The sequence below is a fragment of the Hoplias malabaricus genome, chromosome 9 (genome assembly GCF_029633855.1).
Source record: "Hoplias malabaricus isolate fHopMal1 chromosome 9, fHopMal1.hap1, whole genome shotgun sequence".
Lineage (NCBI taxonomy): Eukaryota > Metazoa > Chordata > Actinopteri > Characiformes > Erythrinidae > Hoplias > Hoplias malabaricus.
In genome coordinates this window covers 13,480,159-13,499,804 of record NC_089808.1, presented here as the reverse complement: position 1 = coordinate 13,499,804, position 19,646 = coordinate 13,480,159, and the positions used below count along the sequence as shown (strand labels likewise).

Sequence of the window (19,646 nt, the reverse complement as noted above, 5' to 3'; positions counted from 1 at the left end):
GGACCAGAAGAGGTTGTGTTCCCCTTCTGAGTCTTGAATCCTCACAAAGTTCCTTTCTCATGCTCAGAGGGAAGCTCTCCTTACCACTATCTACTGGGCTTGCTCTCCTGGTACTAAGACCCAGTGTTCATTAAATGTGCTTTGTGAAATATGTAAAAAGCTTTCTATGGATTAAATTTAACTGATTTGGTTTGTGGGGTGGCACAGTGGTGCAGCACGTAGTGTCACAGTCACACAGCTCCAGGTACCTGGAGGTTGTGGGTTTAAGTCCCGCTCTGGGTTACTGTCTGTGAGGAGTTTGGTTTGTTCTCCTTGTGTCCGAGTGAGTTTCATACAGGTGCTCCAGTTTCCTCCCACGTTCCAAAAACATGTTGGTATGTGGATCAGTGACTCAAAAGTGTCCAAAGGTGTGTGTGTGTGTCACCCTGTGAAGGACTGCCGCCCCCTCGAGTGTGTGTTCCTGCCTTGCGCCCAATGATTCTGGGTAGGCTCCGGACCCACCACAACCATGAACTGAATAAGTGCTTACAGACTATTAATGAATGCTTTGGTTTGATGGGTTTGATGGCTTGATCATTTAGCAGCTAAATGTTGTATTAAGCAAAAATGGGCAAAAAAAATAATAACTTGCAGAACTACAAAAAAATTATTGTCGCTTCATAGATAAGCGTAACCAAAAGATGTGCCTCTGTCCTAACTTCTGTTTAAATGTGCTGCAGAAATCAATCCGTTTTAAGAGAATAAACGAATCACAGCTTCTTGGTTTGATTGCATTGTTAAAAAAAATGAAGTTTATATATTAACAACTATCCAATATAATTAAACAGTGTGGGAATGTGTTTTTTTTTTACTTTAAAACAACATTATTATTTAAAACAACATTATTATTACAGCATAATTTGGAACTAATACAGCATAATGATTTATGAAAGCAAATATTACCAAAAAAAAAAAAACATGAACTCTGAATTCTGGTAGATAATTCAGTTTTATTGAGTAAATTTGACCTTGGAGTAAACTTCAGTGTCTTTAAGCTTCTGGTGTCTTCTAGCTCCTCTGGATGGTGGTGCATTATTGGCGAAACTCAGACCAGCATAGTTTAAAGATTCCTCACACAAGCCCTGTAGAAACACACTGTATTTAAACTTGTGTGCAAAATCACTATTCAAAAAGGTTCGGGAGGTAGCAGTGCCCTCAAGGAGGAATTAATTTAACAGCCATTGGGTGGAGATTATCAAATACCTCCAGACACTAGTAAAGCCTCACCAAGACCTCTGTGGCTTGCCAGAAATAAATAAATGAAACAAATAAATGTGCAGTATAATTTTCATATATTACGGTTGACATAACTTCGCTTTCATTTTGAAATTTTATTCTGTTTGAATAGATGACAATATAATTACCTCCTAAGGAAGCTAAAAAATGTTATGCTCTGCTGCCTTTGAGGCAAATTCTAAAGAGGTACATTACTGCACACTCAAGTTATGACTGCTGAATCAGAGGAACTACAGAATGTTATACAATATTCTATTGCCTCTGAGGCAGATGAGTATAGAAGCACATTTGGTACATTTAATTATGATTGCTGTCTCAGCAGTCTGAACAGAAATGTGTAGGAATGTACTTCTTCAGAATCTGCCTCAGAGGCAGATAAGCATTATAACATTCCAATATTTTTGCAGCACTTTCAAACAGTTTTGAAACAGAGTAAAGCCTACAGTAAAAAAAAAATAAAATAAATAATAATAAAAATAATAATAAAAAAAAGAAACTTACATTGCACAAATTTCTTTCAAAGAGATTTCTGGCAGTCAGAGCAGGCAAAAACTAGTGTGTAAGTTGAGCTTTACCGTTTTTCTTTTATATATAACATGGTGTATGAAAAACTTTGCTCAATGTGAGATTATGAATCAGGTTCCTCCCCACTTGTTGGCTAGTATACAGTTCCATTTGTTCTGCCTCAACGGCAACGCTGCCTCTAGAACCATTCTGAACGGTGAATTTTTTTACAAAAGCTGTATGCAACACACCAACTGTAAACTAGCCAAGACAAACATCTGCAGTAGAGTTACAGGTCTCCATAATTAGCAAATTAAACAAAACAAGTGGAATTGCCTTTCACAATATTTATACACTGTAGGTTGAAGTCATTCTAAAGGGAATATTGTATAACCATGAATTTTATTCATCTAATTCAAACTTCTACATTCATTGTTCCATTGGTATCACACAGTGTCAATATAAGCTGCTTTGTACAAATGAAGTTGCAGAATACAAATGCTGGCACGGAAACTTTTTGGCAGGCATGTAAAATGAAATAATCACCTGGTTTACTTGGACTGAGTGACCTTCAGCAGCATCTTTATCAAATAACAAAAGTAATGTGGAAACAAAGTAAATATTCAAATTGATTACAAATCTGAACAGCTTGTGAACATATTAATAATACAATACATTACAACAGAAGTTGCAGAATTGTTTAAGTCTCAAAGTAAAACCTACCATTCAATTGCTGCGTAATTTTCTGCACAGGAATAAAACTAGAACCACAGAGATGACATTTGATGCTGCTAAAACAACAGTGACTGGGTCCCACAGACTGTTCTCTGCAAAAATACATGGCCATAAATTACAAAAAAAAAAAAAAAAAAAAAAATTTAGTTAGCCAGGCTGTTCTGTCTTGCACTAAAAGTGTTTCTCAATTTTAATATTGATTTACAATTCTGTAGTTACAAGAGATATGACAATACAGTAGCTCTACACTTTGGTTTACCCTTTATTTGTCCATGGTTTTACATTACATTTGCTGTGTTTAGCCCATAGCACCCTGACATTGTTCACGAGAAAATGACGTGCAAGTGATTTAAAATATTCACACATACCTGCAAAGTCTAGTTTAGTTCCATTCCCAAACAGTATCTGTCCACACACAGCCACAGCACAGTAGTAAGTTCCAGAGTCAGAGAGACTGAGGTTGGTCTTGGGGAGTAGACACAGCTCTGTGTAGGAGAATCAGTCTCAGAACTCCTGCTACACTGACTGTTAGTGTCTCCATGAGTGTAAATGATTCCTGGAGGAGATTCTGCTGATCCATGTCTCAGCCAGTACACACTGTGTTCTCCTGCAGACGCATCTGTGAGGATTGAACACTGCGGAGTTGTGCTGCTTCCTACTTCAACAGAGTCTAATACAGGAGTCTGGAGAACAGTGTAGAGACTTGAAGATGAACCTGGAGAGAAAATATTCACTGATCACAGAATGAGCTGTAGACTGGGATTTGGGTTGTAAAACTGATGCTATTTTGTAAAACCATAAAACAAGATTGTATTAGACCAGCACCTACCTTTAAGGACTACAACGGTGCAGTCTGATAATTCAGTATGTATATAATCAGAAACTGCACAGAAGTATATAGCTGAATCAGTTGGCCCTGCATTTGTGATGCTCAGGTTAAAGCTGCTTTTGTCTCTTATAGCTGTAAAGCGGCTAGTCTTATTGAAACCATTGTGATAGTATACGGCTGTAGAATGTAAAGCAGAAGCAATGAGGAGAGGCTTCTCTCCTGGAATTTGTTTGAACCATGCGGTAAGGGCTGAATAAAGGGGTGAAAAAAAACAACTCAGCTGAATATCTTCCTCATTCTGAAAGTACTTCACTCCATTTAGACAGGGAACATCTATCTTTGCAGTGTCACCTAAAAAGCAAAATATATTAATTAAAAAATAATAATAATAAATACCTATTGCTTTCTGAACATTATTAAGCATTGGAAATTGTTCAGAAATTTGTGAATTTTGTTTTTTAAACACATTGAAAATCAGAAACACCTTAGAATACCTAATACTGCTGTGAAAATAAACAGTGCAAAAAGTCTGGTCATTGTGCAGCAATGTATCTCCTGCAAATACAGAAAGAAAAATGTGTACTATGTGTTAGCTTGAATATCACTGGAATGCAAATAATTCTGTGAGATCACTTACCATGGCGCAGTTAAGAATTGTGGCAAACTCCTGCAAGAGCAGCTTTATAACACTTTGGTCAAAGCTGATTGGTTCTAATTACAGGAAGTCGAATAGGACCACAACCACTCACAGAAGTGGGCATTAAAATAGATATTCAAATCACTCCTGCTGCACAAACCCAGATCATCAAGTTTTAGATTCTAAGCAGAAAGGTCTTTGGGCTTCTAACTGACCACTTTTCCTTATATATATAAAAAGTATATATACTTACAAAGTCATTGTATGTCAATGTTTCACTTTCCTCCGGGTTGCAGGAAATGTAGCCATGCCTCTCTTTGTCCCAGGTACACTCATCTTAGTGGTCGTCTGCATAATGCAGTGTTTTTCTAGGTAATATGATAATATTAAAGGCAACATATATTGTTTTGTTCATCTTCTTTATTACAGTGAGCAATGTCTTACTGTAAGTGTGCAGTAACCACATTATAGAGGGTGCAGAGATACATGCAATGAGAATGAAATGCTGAAATTCAGAACCACATCAAACAAAAGGCATAAACGGGCCTTTAGCAGCTTTTTAAAAAAAGCTCCTTACTCTCTACAAAACTTATATATCAGCATAACCATAGTTTCCACCATTAACTACTGGAAGTAACTGCAGTGTGTGTGCAGGGGGCGTCTGCAAGGCACATGAATGAGATACAGTGAAAATGTAGATGCATGAGCCACATAACACACATCACAGTAAATACACATCATAGTAATTCCACAGGTGATTTGGCACTTTACTTTGATCAAAAGTATATATATATATATATGTCACACAGCTTCAGATAACTATTAATAATAATTATTAATAATGATAACTAATTATTATTTGATTAATAATTTAATTAATTAATTATTTAATTAATTAATTTTGGTAAACTCCATGTTTGGGAGCCATTAAATAATATGTAGTGTCTTTACCTGTCTAATTTTAGCTTGGACATGTTGGTCATCATGTTAGATGACTTTACATATTATACAGCAGAATTAGCTAGAATTAATTATTATTAATGAATTATGCTCATTGACCCACCGTAGGTTCTTGGCTCTGAAATTGAATCTGAACTAGAAGGAATAAATACGTACAAGAAAAGTGCACACACAAATAACCAAGGATTGGTTTTATCACACAACTAGTTTATTAATAATAATATCAAATAATGAATATTGATTATACATTCATATAATGAAATGGATTACAGCGATGCATGAGGGAACAGGGAGATTAATATATGAGGAAATTTCTCTATGATAATTACCCTAAATTCTAGAAGGGCTGTTGTTTATCCCAGCAAGCATTCAGCACCCCTCCTGAGCAATGAAGAAATTAAATCATGTGACCTTACGTATCCCAGGGTATGGACTGGGAGCATGTTGCTGATGCGCGTTGCTTTCCGGCGTGGCTTCCTGGAGAACTGCAGGCGCGGGCCTTGTAGGCTGCAGCCGCGAGCATTCCTTTTCTCCCCCTTTTCAGACACGGCGACCCCTCTGTCGGAGCTGGTGGCATTCTGAAGTTCTCTGTGGGGATTCTCCGTCATCGCTGATCTGCCACCTTGTGAGACATGTCCATGCAGGTCTCTCCAGGGCAGGTTTCTCCTCATCTCAGAAGGTCATTCTGAGGGTGCGTGTGGCCGTCTTCGTTGCTGGTCCGGAAGCTTTTGTAAGCTCATCACTTTGAAAGTCTGAGGTCTCCTTCATGCTCTGGATGTGGCATTGATTTTTGCTGGAGTTAAACTACAGCTTTTCTTAAACTATAGTTTTCTACAAGAGATAAAATTTAAATAGAACTTCTGTTCTATCTGGACCACGCTTGAGGGGCCCAAGACTATTTAAGAAAGCCATGAGAGTCTGACACCTGGCCAAAAGTCTGAAGCCATTCTCATTTGGCGCCACTGGGCTTTTTAACCAGAATTTAGAAAACTCGCCTTGAATCTCAAAGATTGAGGATTGGAGCCTCTCCTGATTGGCTGTTTCCTGTACCTTGGTAGTGACATCACATAAAATTTATGACCCTTGACAAGACAAAGGCTTGAAGACCATCCCTTTTTGAATGAATGTCCCAGGATTCTGAATCATACTTTGCAATATAAAAGATTATATGTTAACACAAAGTCATATCATTATGTGGCTGCCTTTGTTCTACATAAGTTCTTAAGAAAAAAAATGACTTTAAACACATGTAAATTAATCTCACCCATTTTGATTGTCCAAATGGAATTAATTTTAAACAGTTGTGCACATATGTAACTTCAAATTGTTTTAAACCAATGGGAATTAAGGTTTTATTCTATAGTTTGAGAAGTTCTTCATTAAGCAGTTTTATATAGAGCATAAACTGATCCTCAGGAGTGTCTCCCAAAAGATTCTTCTCTTGACCCTGTGTCGCCTTGGGTCATAAAAAAGGTCCCTGGAGTGTTGTTTAGAAGCATGTTCTGTGTTATCTGAAATTCCCATCTGGGATTGTGTGGCTTGGAGATGTCTCTGAAACCAGCTAAAGTTTACTTTTTTTTAAGGGTATTAAAATCAAATCTCAGAAGTCAAATTTCTTATTAGAAACTAAAACACACTGACACTTTTCTTTGGCACTGGTTGCAATGACAGGTAGTCAACAGTGACACATGAGCCTACAGCTGTTGTTGCTTACCCTTATCCAGAGTCGACGCTTCCTAATTTGCTCCATATACACATAGCTGCAAAATGTCTGCTGTGCCATGAGTAGGTTGAGCTGACTGTGATGTGATCCTTTTAGTTAATGCTGTCATAGTCAGATCTGCCGGAGTCATTAGCCACACTCTGGAAATTTTCATATTTTCTACTTTACAAACACAAAACAGTTCAAAACTAATTCCATCCCTTTACATCTTTCCGAGTAAACGACTGCCCACCTGTCTGTCTGGACACTGATGGATGACTGTCGAGATCCTCCTACACGCTTCAGACCAGCTGCCCACGCTCCAGCAACCACCAAGTGCCTTGAAGCTGTCCCTACACTGAAGTTCTCATGGACTACTAACTATCATCACCAGTAGATTGGCCAGAGGAGGATGGGTCACCCCTTGTGAGCCTTGGTTCCTCCCAAGGTTTCTTCCTCAGCTGGGGGAGTTTTTCCTTGCCACTGTCGCCCCTGGCTTGCTCACTTGAGGGTTTTACATTTGTCTTTACATTTCATGTCAAATCTTTGTCTTACTGGAATTCTGTGAAGCTGCTTTGTGACAACATCAGTTGTGAAAAGCGCTATATAAATAAATTTGATTTGATTTGATGTAACCACCAACTGGGGGCACATTATCAGTAAACAACCACCTGATTCAGTGTGAATATGACCCATGACTTACATGGCTTACATGTTTTAGTTTTTTAATCAAGATTTACTTGTAAACATGGTGGACTAAAGTCTGTAATTGTAGAACTACAAATTGTCCTTGTATGGGTCAATGAAACTGATAAAATGCAAAATGAGCATAGATACAAGGTAGGTGTTCCATATCCAGTGATCATTCAGGGTATACACGCACGCGATTCAAACATTTAGTCAGGTTTATCATATTTTGTGATTAATCATGAATATCTGCTTTCAATTTAAAATGCTGGTGTTGTTTTTTGTTTTTTGGAAGGAAGATGATGTAAATGATGCATGACAAAAAGAATGAAGGAGACCATACTTTTTACTTTATTATAACTGTTCAGAGTATGTTTATGGTATTTCAAATAGAATCTCTATGAAAAACCTTGCCAAAGTCCTCAAAGAGAGAGAGAGAGAGAGAGAGAGAGAGAGTGCTATCAATGTTAACACATTAAGTCATGCTATTTATTATTAAGCTAACATGTCACACTTTTTTAAACACAAACTAAACATTTTCCCCTTAAAATGTACTCATCAGTGTCACTACTGTTAAATTCAGAGATTATATTATTTTTATGCTGAAATATAATTTTGTGGGACGAGAAATCACCTTTACTTAAAAATTTAAGACAATATAATTTAAATATCATAACTAATTTGTAATGTTACAATACAGTAATAAGAATGTTTTTTCATACATACCACACTGTCACAAATCTCAGTTCTCCCCATGCTTCTATGGACTCTACACTTTGACTCCATTTCCCATGATTCCACTCTCAAGTTCCTGCCACATGTCCTCAGTTTACCAATCAGGAACATTCCCGGTCTGCAATTCTAATGGCTCTCACCTGTTTCATCTCTGTTTGTGTATTTATAAGACAGTGTTTCATCCACACTTTGTGAAGTATTGCCATTGTTTTTCGTATGTCTATCAAGTGGTTTAGTAAATTTGTTCCTCTTGTGTTTGACTTTATTCTGTTCCTGGTGTACTCTATTGAATTGCCCTTCAAAGTTTGTTTGTGTTCTGCTTCTCTGATTTTGAATCAATCCGTTGTGTACGCCGTTTTTGAATTCTCATCCTTTTATTAAACATTTTGTAACATTTAATATTCATGTGTCTGGCACATTAATGTTGCATTACACACACATTACACATTACCTTTACTTGTTAAACACCTTAGGAAATACTCATATTTTAAACAAATTATGTTTAATCAGAGAACATCACTGTGAATAATATAATTATATTTTTAAATCAAATGACACCACCTAAATTATACCTGTTCTTTTGGAGCCCTGAGGATGTCCTGCACATTGCAGAGCAGAGAGAGACAGGGACATGAAAATATGCAAAGAAACGTGTACTACACTCTGTAATTGATGAACTACAAAGTGCTCATGTATGGTCAGTAGAGCTGATAATAAGCCTGACCAATGGAACTGGGTCTGAACTAGTGATCGACCGATATGGGTTTTTTGATGGCGATGCTGATGCTGATATTTAGACAGCAGTAGTGGCCAATGGCCGATATGTAAAGCCGATATTCCCATTCCTCAGGCCATGAATAAACTAGAGATATTATCATTATTTATTTTTTACAGAAAACCCTTCAAATTTGTAAAAGAAACCATTTAGAAGTCCTGAAATATTTATATGAAGTGGTCAAAAGCTTATGAAAACCACAAAAAATGTAGGCGCTTGTCTTATTTTTGAAAAAAATAAATGTTAGTGACTATAAACTGAAGAGTTCATGAGGCCCATTACTTGTTTCTTTTTAAAATTGTGTCTCCGGGGGTCAGGATCAGGTAAAATTTGGAGTTGATACCTCCTACTGATTTGAAGTTATTGAAGCTGGAACAGACAGTGGACAGACGGGCTCTCCAAGTGTCTCTTTAGACCCCAAGCTGTCCATAAGGAAAATGATTTCTTTTACTGCAAAAAAAACAGTGTATATATTTTGTCCCTCACCAAGTCGCCATTTACCCCTCACCAAACTGTAAAAACCCTTAGTTATGGTGTGTTTTATTCTGATGTACTGAGTTTATTTCTGATGTTTACACTTGTTTCTCACCGAGTACAGTGTTCCTTTAAATGACTGATGTGTTAAAAGGCAAGTGCTGCACTATGATTGGCTGTAGAGCAAGGCAACCTCCCCCAAACCCCTGCTGCATTTAAATTCTCTCAGTGAGGGAAATGTAACTAGTACAAGACATCATTAAAGATTTAAAACATGTTTATTGACTTGATTATTGTTTGTGGAGCTTGTGGCTGTCAAACAGAACTGTTTGAGTCTCTCTCATGGTGTCTGGGTCTGAAAACATATGCGCTCTGTGGCGTGTTTGTCCCACCTTCTTGGGTGCACATCGCCATAACTCTGCCCCTGATTGGTCTAAAGATTTGATTGACATGTCGGAACGCTGAGCGCCAAAGCTACGCTGCAGTGACATGGGTCCACGGGGATCATATTTTAATTATTTTTTGAAAGTGTATTATTTTTTCTGGATTTTTTTCGGCCAGTATTCTTGGCACAAACATGAGGATTATTCATGAACAGTTTGACGGAGAGGTTTGACTCAGATTTAGTCTCGTTTTGAAGGGGACTATCTAAGGTAAGCGCTGCTGTGCTAACTCTGTGTGTGAGCCGCTTGTGCCCTCCTCAGGCTTCGAGAAGCAGCAGTTTTGTTATCGATGAGGAGGAAATCTGAAGTCTGGAATATCTTATTTTTTTGGCTTTAATTCATTAGTCCTACATTTTAGTGTATATCTTCGTGATCCTGAGGGTCTGCCCGTTCGATTGGTGTACGATATGTACACATTGACTCAAATATGGCGCCATGAACAATCTGAATATCTGTACTGTCACTAATATTTTTTCATAACAATTTCCAATAACAGCAAAAATACTTATTTATTGAGTTGGATTATATATAAAATGATTAAATCAACGAAAATCAGTGACTTTAAGCTTTAATTTGCTACATTAACTGTCGACTTTGGACCTGTAGTACTTGAGAAATACTGACGGATATAACAATGAGGGCTTTTTTATAGGTGCCGCCGATCAATGAGCGAAATAAGAGGCTAAATAATGCTGGGTTTCTACGTTACGACTATCAACTCAGTCGTTTATGATGCAGATTATTTAGTGTATGTTACAAAGAGCAGCCAGTGACAAATAGTGAGAGCTGAAGAAGAGAAAACAATTCATACCGTTTTCCCTGATGAGACGGCATGCAGCTACAGGTTGGAGGCTTGTATTTGTGCTCAATGATGTCTGCCTGTAAGATGGCAAAATGGACGCAGGGGGCACTCTAACAGCCAGAATGACGGAGCTGCCCACAGCATTGCCTGTGTGCATTGTGTAAATATTGGCCTCTTGCGCTAATATATCGGCTGATGCCGATTTTATAAAAAAAATCACTAGTCTGAACTACATCTGTTCACCCTTTACCTTCTTCAGTCTATTCTCTATTAATAACATAGCTCCTAGGCATTGTCTACACATTGTTAGTTGTTTGTTTTCTCTTGTTTTCCAGGAGGACGGATTCCACGTTGAGTCTTGGTTCCTCTCAAAGTTCCTTTCTCTTGCTCAGACGGAAGCTCTCCTTACCACTGTCAACCGGGCTTGCTCTTCTGGGGCTAAGACTATGAGTTCTTTAAAGGTGCTTTGTGACTACTTATATATACACCATTTTCTGAAGTGTTGGGACAATTTTTAAAATGGTTAGGACAGAGGCATATTTACCAAGCGAAGTTAGGGTTTGGGAATTTATTATTATTATTATTATTATTATTATTATTATTATTATTATAGCATAAATTAGAACTATTATAGCATATTGAATTATGAGACATCATGGCACAAAACATTAGCAAAACAGGAACAGGATTCTGGTTCAAAAATCCAAAAATTCAATTTTATTTAAGAAATTTTACAAAGTTCTTGTAGAAAAAAACTTTATTGAGTAAATTTGACCTTGGAGTAAACTTCGGTGTCTTTAAACTTCTGTTGTCGTCTAGCTCCTCTGGATGGTGGTGCATTATTGGTGAAACTCAGACCGGCATAGTTTAAAGATTCCTCACACAAGCCCTGTAGAAACACACTGTATTTAAACTTGTGTGCAAAATCACTATTCAAAAAGGTTCGGGAGGTAGCAGTGCCCTCAAGGAGGAATTAATTTAATTTGTTTCTAGCCAGCAGTTGAGAACAAATGAAATTGGATAATACACATTGGACAGAAATGATCAAATGCCACTATAAACCAGTAAAGCTCTTCCTAGACCTCTGTGGTTTACCTGCTCAGACTGCCAGAAATGTCTTTGGAAGAAATAAATGTACAATATAATTTTAGCACTTTTACAAAGTTCTGTTACACAATCTTTGAAGTTTTGAAAAATCTCAATATTTTTTGTTTGAATGGAGGATAATGTTACTGCCTCAGAGGAAGCTGCAGAATGTTATAATGCTCTTCTGCATTTGAGTCAGGTTCTGAAGAAGTACATTCCTGCACACCTGAGTTATGACTGCTGAATCAGAGGAACTGCAAGACGTTATACAACATTCTTTTGTTTCTGAGGCAGATCAGTAAAGAAGCAAATGTGGTATAGTTATGATTGCTGGCTCTGAAGAAGCTTGAGAAAGCCATAAATAACATCAGCAATGCTTCTTCAAAGGCAGCAGTCTTAACAGAAATGTGTGGATATGTACTTCAGAATCTGCCTCATAGGCAGATAAGCATGACACCATTCTGCTGCTTCTTCAGAGACAGATGCTTCATCTTCAGTTTGAGGGATATTTTTTTGGCACTCTTTCAAAACAATTATGAAAATAACTAAATCTACAGTAACAACAACCAAAAAAGAAAATTACATTCACATTTCTTCCAAAGACATTCCTGGCAGTCAAAACAGGCAATTACAAGGGTGTAGGTAGAGCTTTACTGGTTTTTACATGGTTTTTGAAAATCTCTGCCCAATGATTTTTCCTCCCCACCTGTTGGTTAGTAACCACTTCCATTCGTTCTGCCTCAATGGCAGTGCTGCCTCTAGAACCAATTTGAGCAGTGATTTCTTCTTTTATTTTAAACACAATTTGCATGCAACACCAAAATTGTTAACGAGCCAAGATCCACATTAGAGTTAGAGGACTCCATAAATAAAACATTAAACACAAGACAAATTGCATTTCACAAAATTTAGAAACCGTAAGCAGTCATTCTAAAGTGCACATTGCATTTTATAGTAAAAATGTATTCATCTAATTCAAACTCCTATTCATCATTCCATTGGTATCACACAGTGTCCTTAAGATCAACTATGTTCATGTTCATATATAAGTTGCAAATACAAATGGGGTAAAATAGGATAATTTTTTCGGGGACAGTATCAATGTATTTAACATTAAGTATGTTGTAGACAGACTGTTTAATGACTTGAACACAAAAGTGAAAGAATCACCTGGTTTACTTGGACTGAGTGACCTTCAGCAGCATCTTTATCAAATAACGAAAATAATGAGGACACAAAGTAAGTAATTCAAATTCAAATATGAACAGCTTGTAAACATTAAAAATATATTAAATAACAACAGCAGTCGCTTAAATATGAAAGTAAAACCTACCTTTCTGACAACTGTTGTGTAATCTTCTGCACAGAAATAAAAGTAGAACCACAGAGATGACATTGGATGCTGCTAAAACAACAGTGACTGTGACCCAAAGACTGTTCTTTGCAAAAAGCAAGACTGGTTTATTAATATATTTGTTTCATAAATTTGATAAACACAGACAAATAAACCAAAGATAAAAAATGGATAGGAAAATTGTGAGGGGGGTCCATTTTTAGAGGACCACCATTTATCACACACACAAAAAAGACAAAATCTTGTTTTGTGTTCTTTAAACTGTGCAAACAATTATTTCTCATTTTGTTAGTGACTACAGTTATTTTGAGTTCGTTTTAAATACCTAACCATGTTTTTCCTTTTCCTTTGGTTTAAATCTGAACCTCAGGTCACTGTCGGTAAGGTGTTTTCTCCATCTCTGCATGGAATTTCTGCAGGGGCTCCAGTTTGCTCCCACAATCCAAAAATATATGTTGTTAACTGAACCAGCTGTGCAAAAGTGACCATAGATGTGTATGAGTGAGTGACTGGGTGAGTGTGTGATGGACTGGTGTCCTGTGCAGGGTGTTTCTTTCTTGCACACAAGGATTCCAGCTAAGCTCCGGACAAACGGAAAAAAATTTGAATTTTAATTCTACATTCAAATAATAATGAAAAGATAAAATAATAATAATAATTAATAATAATAATACATTTTCTGTCTAAAATACTACATACAATGTTATAAAACATGAAATCAAGCCCACAAATACACTTAAACATGTTTAAAAATTAAAGAAATTTAAATTACTTTTAATTATTCAAACAATTAAAAACAATATGACCACAAATTAAAAATTCCATTTTGAGAACCTGCAAATTGTTTCCTCAAACATTTAGTATACCAGTCTCTCTTGTCTTACACTAAAACTATTTCTCAGTTATAATATTGATTTACAGTGTAGTTATAAGAAATATGAAAATAGATTAGCTCTATGCTGTGGTTTACCTTTGTTTCATCCATAGATTTAGACTATATTTTCTGTGTGTAGGCCATAGCACCTTGGCATCGTTCAAGAGAAAATGACATGTGTAAGTGATTTAAAATATTCTCTTACCTACAAAGTCCAGTTTAGTCCCGTTCCCAAACAGTATCTGTCCACACACAGCCACAGCACAGTAGTAAGTTCCAGCATCAGAGAGACTGAGTTTGGTCTTGGGGAGTTTGTAGACACAGCTCTGTGTAGGAGTATCAGTCTCAGAACTCCGTAAATCAGTCTCCAGAACTCAGTGTAAATGATTCCTGGAGGAGATTCTCCTGATCCATGTCTCAGCCAGTACACACTGTGTTCTCCTGCAGATGTGTCTGTGAGGACTGAACACTGCAGAGTTGTGCTGCCTCCCACTTCAACAGAGTCTAATACAGGAGTCTGGAGAACAGTGTAGAGACTTGAAGATGAACCTGAAGAGAAAATATGATCACTGAATGAGATTAGGATATGGGTTTTAAAGCTACTGCTGTTTTAAAAATCCAGACTGTATTAGACAAGCATCTACCTTTAAGGGCTACAACAGTGCAGTCTGATAATTCAGTATGTGTATAATTTGCGACTGCACAGTAGTATGTAGCTGAATCTGTTGGCCCTGCGTTTGTGATGCTCAGATTGAAGCTGCTTTTCTCACGTATCGCTTTAAAGCGACCAGTCGTGTTGAAGCTGTTATAATAGTTTACTGCTGTAGAAAGTTTAGCAGAAGCAACGAGGAGAGGCTTTTCTCCTGGAGTTTGTTTGAACCATGTAGTGCTTGGCTGTAAATAAAAGGGTGAAAAAACACAACTCAGATGAATATCGTCCTTGTTCTGAAAGTATTTTACTCCATTTAGACAGGGAACATCTATCATTGAGCTGTCACCTGAAAAACAAAATAAAACTATATAAAGCTCTATTGCTTTCTGAACATTAATATGAAATGGCAAATGTACAGCAATTCGTGTGCTTTTTAAGTGAGGTACAAAAACTAAAAATATAGAAACACCTTAAACAATACCTAATGCTGCTGAGAAGAAAACCAGTGCAAAAAGTCTGGTCATTGTGAAGCAATGTATCTCCTAAAAAACAGAAACAGCAACTATGTGTAATATGTGTTAGCTTAAATATCACTGTAATGCAAGTAATTCTATGAGATCACTTACCATTGCGCAGCTAAGAATTGTGGCAAATGCCTGCAAGAGCAGCTTTATAACACTGTGCTGAAAGCTGATTGGTTCTAATTATAGGAACAGAAGGGGGCATGTAAATAGAAATGAATATGCAAATCACCCCTGCTTCCCAAACACAGCTCATCAAGTTTTAGACTGTAATCAGAAAAGTCTTTGGACTTCTAATTGACCAATTTTGTTGGTTAAAATAGTCTTAGCTTCATGATCGCAGCACCTTAACATATAACAACCACAACACTGTCCTCCCAAAGTCTGAGGCTTGTAGCAAAAACTAAATCTTTCTATATTTAGTGTTTGTGACTGTATTTGAAGTCCTGTTTGTTTCTGGAGTCTCAGACTGATATAGGGCTAATATTTGGGTTTATGAATAGTAGTTTTAAAAAGTAATTTTATGTCAATGTTTTACTATATATAGGTCTGCAGGAAATATAACCATCATTTGAATTTGTACAACAACTAGTTAGTGGACACCTGCTTCATGCAGTGTTTTTCCAGGTAATAAGATAATATTAAATGCAAAATCTAGTGATTTGTTCTTCTTTCATACAGTGAGCAAAGTCTTATTATATGTGTATAACCACATTGTAGAGGGTGCAGAGATACATGCCAGGAGAATGAAATGCAGGAATTCAAAACTACATCGAACAAAAGGCTTGAAAGTCCTATTATAACTTTTGTAACAAGACTCTTGCTTAACACATTGTAGATGAAAGGACTCTAGTGTCACTCTTGGTTCCCCAGTCTTTAGACAGAATGTAATTAATTAAGCTAACACTGATGAACACAGCAGAAATGCCTTACGATTGAATGCAATGAATGATGTTATATGAACTATTACACCCAAGATGCTGCCCTTCCAAACCAACAGAGGTTGCTCTCTCCTGATAATTGAGCACACATTTGCTTCTGTTTTAAACCTATGGTGTAGGTAGTGCAGCCTGATGCACAACTCTCCACAAATGTAACTTGACGTTTCTATGCGGATCACAATGACTAGTTTCCTTCCCTCCTCCAAAAGTTACTTAGTGCAGTTTCTGCAGTGCTGTGCTGAGAGTAGTAATGACAGAGCCTCTGTTCTCCCTATTACAGGTCAGTGAATCATCGCCTCACAATGATTTTTAAGCTGTAATGTTAAGGACTGATTATTACATAATGTTCCTTTTAAGATCTCTGTATTATCTACATAGATACAGAGCATTGGTTGAGCTTCCTTCCATAATTCACTCAATTTACAGAGTCTACAGATGGTTTTATGTAAACAAAGCATCAATGCTCTTAATTTCAGGGGGTAGATTATATTATTTTTATGCTGAAATACCTTGTGTCCAAGCTTCATTGTGTCTGATAAATATCTCTGAAACCATTACTCAAAAATGATGTGCTTATAATTTAATTTAAATATCATAAAAACTACTCTGAATTGTTATAATGAAGTATTAAAATGGGTTATTCTAACACAGGGATTTCCAAATTCCAGCCCCCGGGCCAAAGGCGGCATGCTGTAACTCAGTGGGCACAGGTCAGTTGAAAAGACGTTGAGACAACGTCTTTCCCCGACATCAGCTTATGGTCGTTATATGCTTGAATTTTGACTTTTTTTAGATGTCTTTTTCCAAACAACTATTGTGACATCTGCACAGAAGTTGTTTACCAAGTTAATTTTACGTTGATGTGATGTCTAATTTATGTAATTTTAATGTTTCTTTAAAACCATACTTTAGTCACAATTTGTGCTGTGTATTTAATATTTCACACCAAAAGTCTGTTCACAAGATCACAAAACATAAAAAACAAACAAAAAATAAATACATATACCCAGTCATTATCATAGCAAATAGTGCAGCATAAATACATGCATAAATGCAGTGTGTGATTAAATCAGAATATTACTGCATTTATTACATGAAAACATTTAGAAATATATTTCAACTTTCCCGCCTGTTTTAAGTACAGTTACATCCTGAGGCAGATCAGATTTGCTGTCTGGCGGACATTAACAGGTGTTAATGTTATGATTGACCTGTTTATAACATAGCTACTAAAAATATATATATACACTTTCTTCGTTTCTCATTACAGGTATGTTCTATTGAGTTTATCATTTTTTAGCTGTAGACTTAATTCAAACAGGAATGCTAGCTGGATTTTTTGTATGTTAGCTTCACTACGTGGTCAGAATGCTATATATACGAAACAGTCACCAGTAGGTAGTGTGTTCTTTTATATTCAGTTCATTTAAAAGTTCTATGTTGCTGTAAAATGGATATCCATATCAAAAACCAACAAATTAAACCAACACAGTCCCAATAGTCATTTAGGTTTAGCTATTCTGGTTTATGACTCACACATTTCATGTCAATGTAATGATGGAAGTAGTGTGAGTGCTCTGCCATGTTCTATGCTGACCGAATCACATGTAGGAATTTACACTGTAGTTGCCATATTCGCTGCAGGTGGCAAAAATAAAAGCTGCGTCAACCTTTACTGACTGGGGCAGGCGTGATTAGGTGATGGTCTGAGATTGCTGATATTTTAGGAAGGAAAAAAATAATTTATTCATCCATTCATTGTCTGTAACCACTTATCCAATTCAGGGTCGTGGTGGGTCTGGAGCCTACCCGGAATCACTGGGCACAAGGCGGGAACACACCCTGGAGGGGGCGCCAGTGCTTCACAGGGTGACACACACACTCACACCTATGACTCACATTTTTGAGTCATTATGCAAGCTTTTTAAAATGTTCACTGTTTGAACTACCACAACTCAAGTTGTTTAGTTTTGTATTACTTTTGGTCTGTTTACTTTCATGCAATCAGCCGTCTCCTTTTCACAAAGGAAAAATAGGTGAGATTTGGGTTTTTTGCTCCTGGGGCTCCGCCTAGTGTAATTCATTTTGACAGCACTGTACTGAAATCAATGGGGAGGGGGAGGTTTCCTACCCTATTCCAAAAATTACATTGTGCAGTTTCTGCAGCGCTGAGCAGGGCTGGACCTGGATATTCAGATATTTGTTTGTTGGGTAGTTATTCGGTTTATAATTTTGAGATTCGGATATTTGTCTTTTTGGATAAATGTGGCAATAAAAGTCTTGAACAAAGACTAAAAGATGAAGATGCAGGAAGAGGTTCAACATCCCAGGCAAAACCAAAAGGGGATGAGGGATTAGTACAAGCATCTATATTACAATTCCCAAATGTCATGGATACCACATTGTGGATAATAAAAATCTTTACATGAGACCATCTCACGGAAACACATGCTAAGAAAACTTACGGTTTAATTTGTGGTTTAATCCCAATTCGGTAGGAAATGGGTTTCCCATGATGTCGCTACCTTTTAATATTTCTCAGAGTACTGAAACCAATGTAAGTACAAACCGGATTCCAAAAAAGTTGGGACATTAAACAAATTGTGAATAAAAACTGAATGCAATGATGTGGAGATGGCAAATGTCAATATTTTATTCGTAATAGAACATAGATGACAAATCAAAAGTTTAATCTGAGTAAATGTAACATTTTAAAGGAAAAAAAAATGTTGATTCAATGTTTCACAGTGTCAACAAATCCCAAAAAAGTTGGGACAACTAGCAATAAGTGGCTGGAAAAATGGAAATTGAGCATATAACGAACAGCTGGAGGACCAATTAACACTAATTAGGTCAATTGACATCATAATTGGGTATAAAAAGAGCTTCTCAGAGTGTCAGTGTCTCTCTGAAGCTAAGATGGTAAGAGGATCACCAATTCCACCATTGTTGCACAGAAAGATAGTGCAGCAATACCAGAATGGTGTTACCCAGCGTAAAATAGCAAAGACTTTTAAGTTATCATCATCAACCGTGCATAACATCATCAAAAGATTCAGAGAATCTGGAACAGTTGCTGTGCGTAAGGGTCAAGGCCGTAAAACTCTACTGGATGCTCGTGATCTCTGGGCCCTTAAACGTCACTGCACCTCAAACAGTGGAGTCACTGCACCTCAGTGGAATGCCACTGTCAAGGAAATAACAGAATGGGTCAGGAATACTTCCAGAAAGCAGTGTCAGTGAACACAATCCACCGTGCCATCCGCCGTTGCCTGCTGAAACTCTACAGTGCAAAGAGGAAGCCATTTCTAAGCAAGCTCCACAACCTCAGACGTTTGCACTGGGCCAGGGGTCTTTTAAAATGGAGTGTGGCAAAATGGAAGACTGTTCTGTGGTCAGATGAGTCACGATTTGAAGTTCTTTATGGAACACTGGGACACCATGTCATCCAGACCAGAGAGGACAAGGATAACCCAAGTTGTTATCAATGCTCCGTTCAGAAGCCTGCATCACTGATGGTATGGGGTTGCATGACTGCTTGTGGCATGGGCAGCTTGCATGTCTGGAAAATCACCATTAATGCAGAGAACTATGTTCAGGTTCTAGAACAACATATGCTCCCATCTAGACGTCATCTCTTTCAGGGAAGACCCTGCATTT

General features: G+C 37.2%; 1 long non-coding RNA gene across 1 annotated transcript; it reads right to left on the bottom strand.

Annotated features, from left to right (window-relative positions):
• Positions 1-950: 950 nt before the first annotated feature.
• On the bottom strand, positions 951-2,572 carry LOC136707369 (uncharacterized). Its single transcript, XR_010804213.1, has 3 exons — positions 2,503-2,572; positions 2,326-2,360; positions 951-1,121 (listed from the first exon to the last, which is right to left on the bottom strand). It is a non-coding gene; the product is annotated as an uncharacterized lncRNA (long non-coding RNA).
• Positions 2,573-19,646: the final 17,074 nt, after the last annotated feature.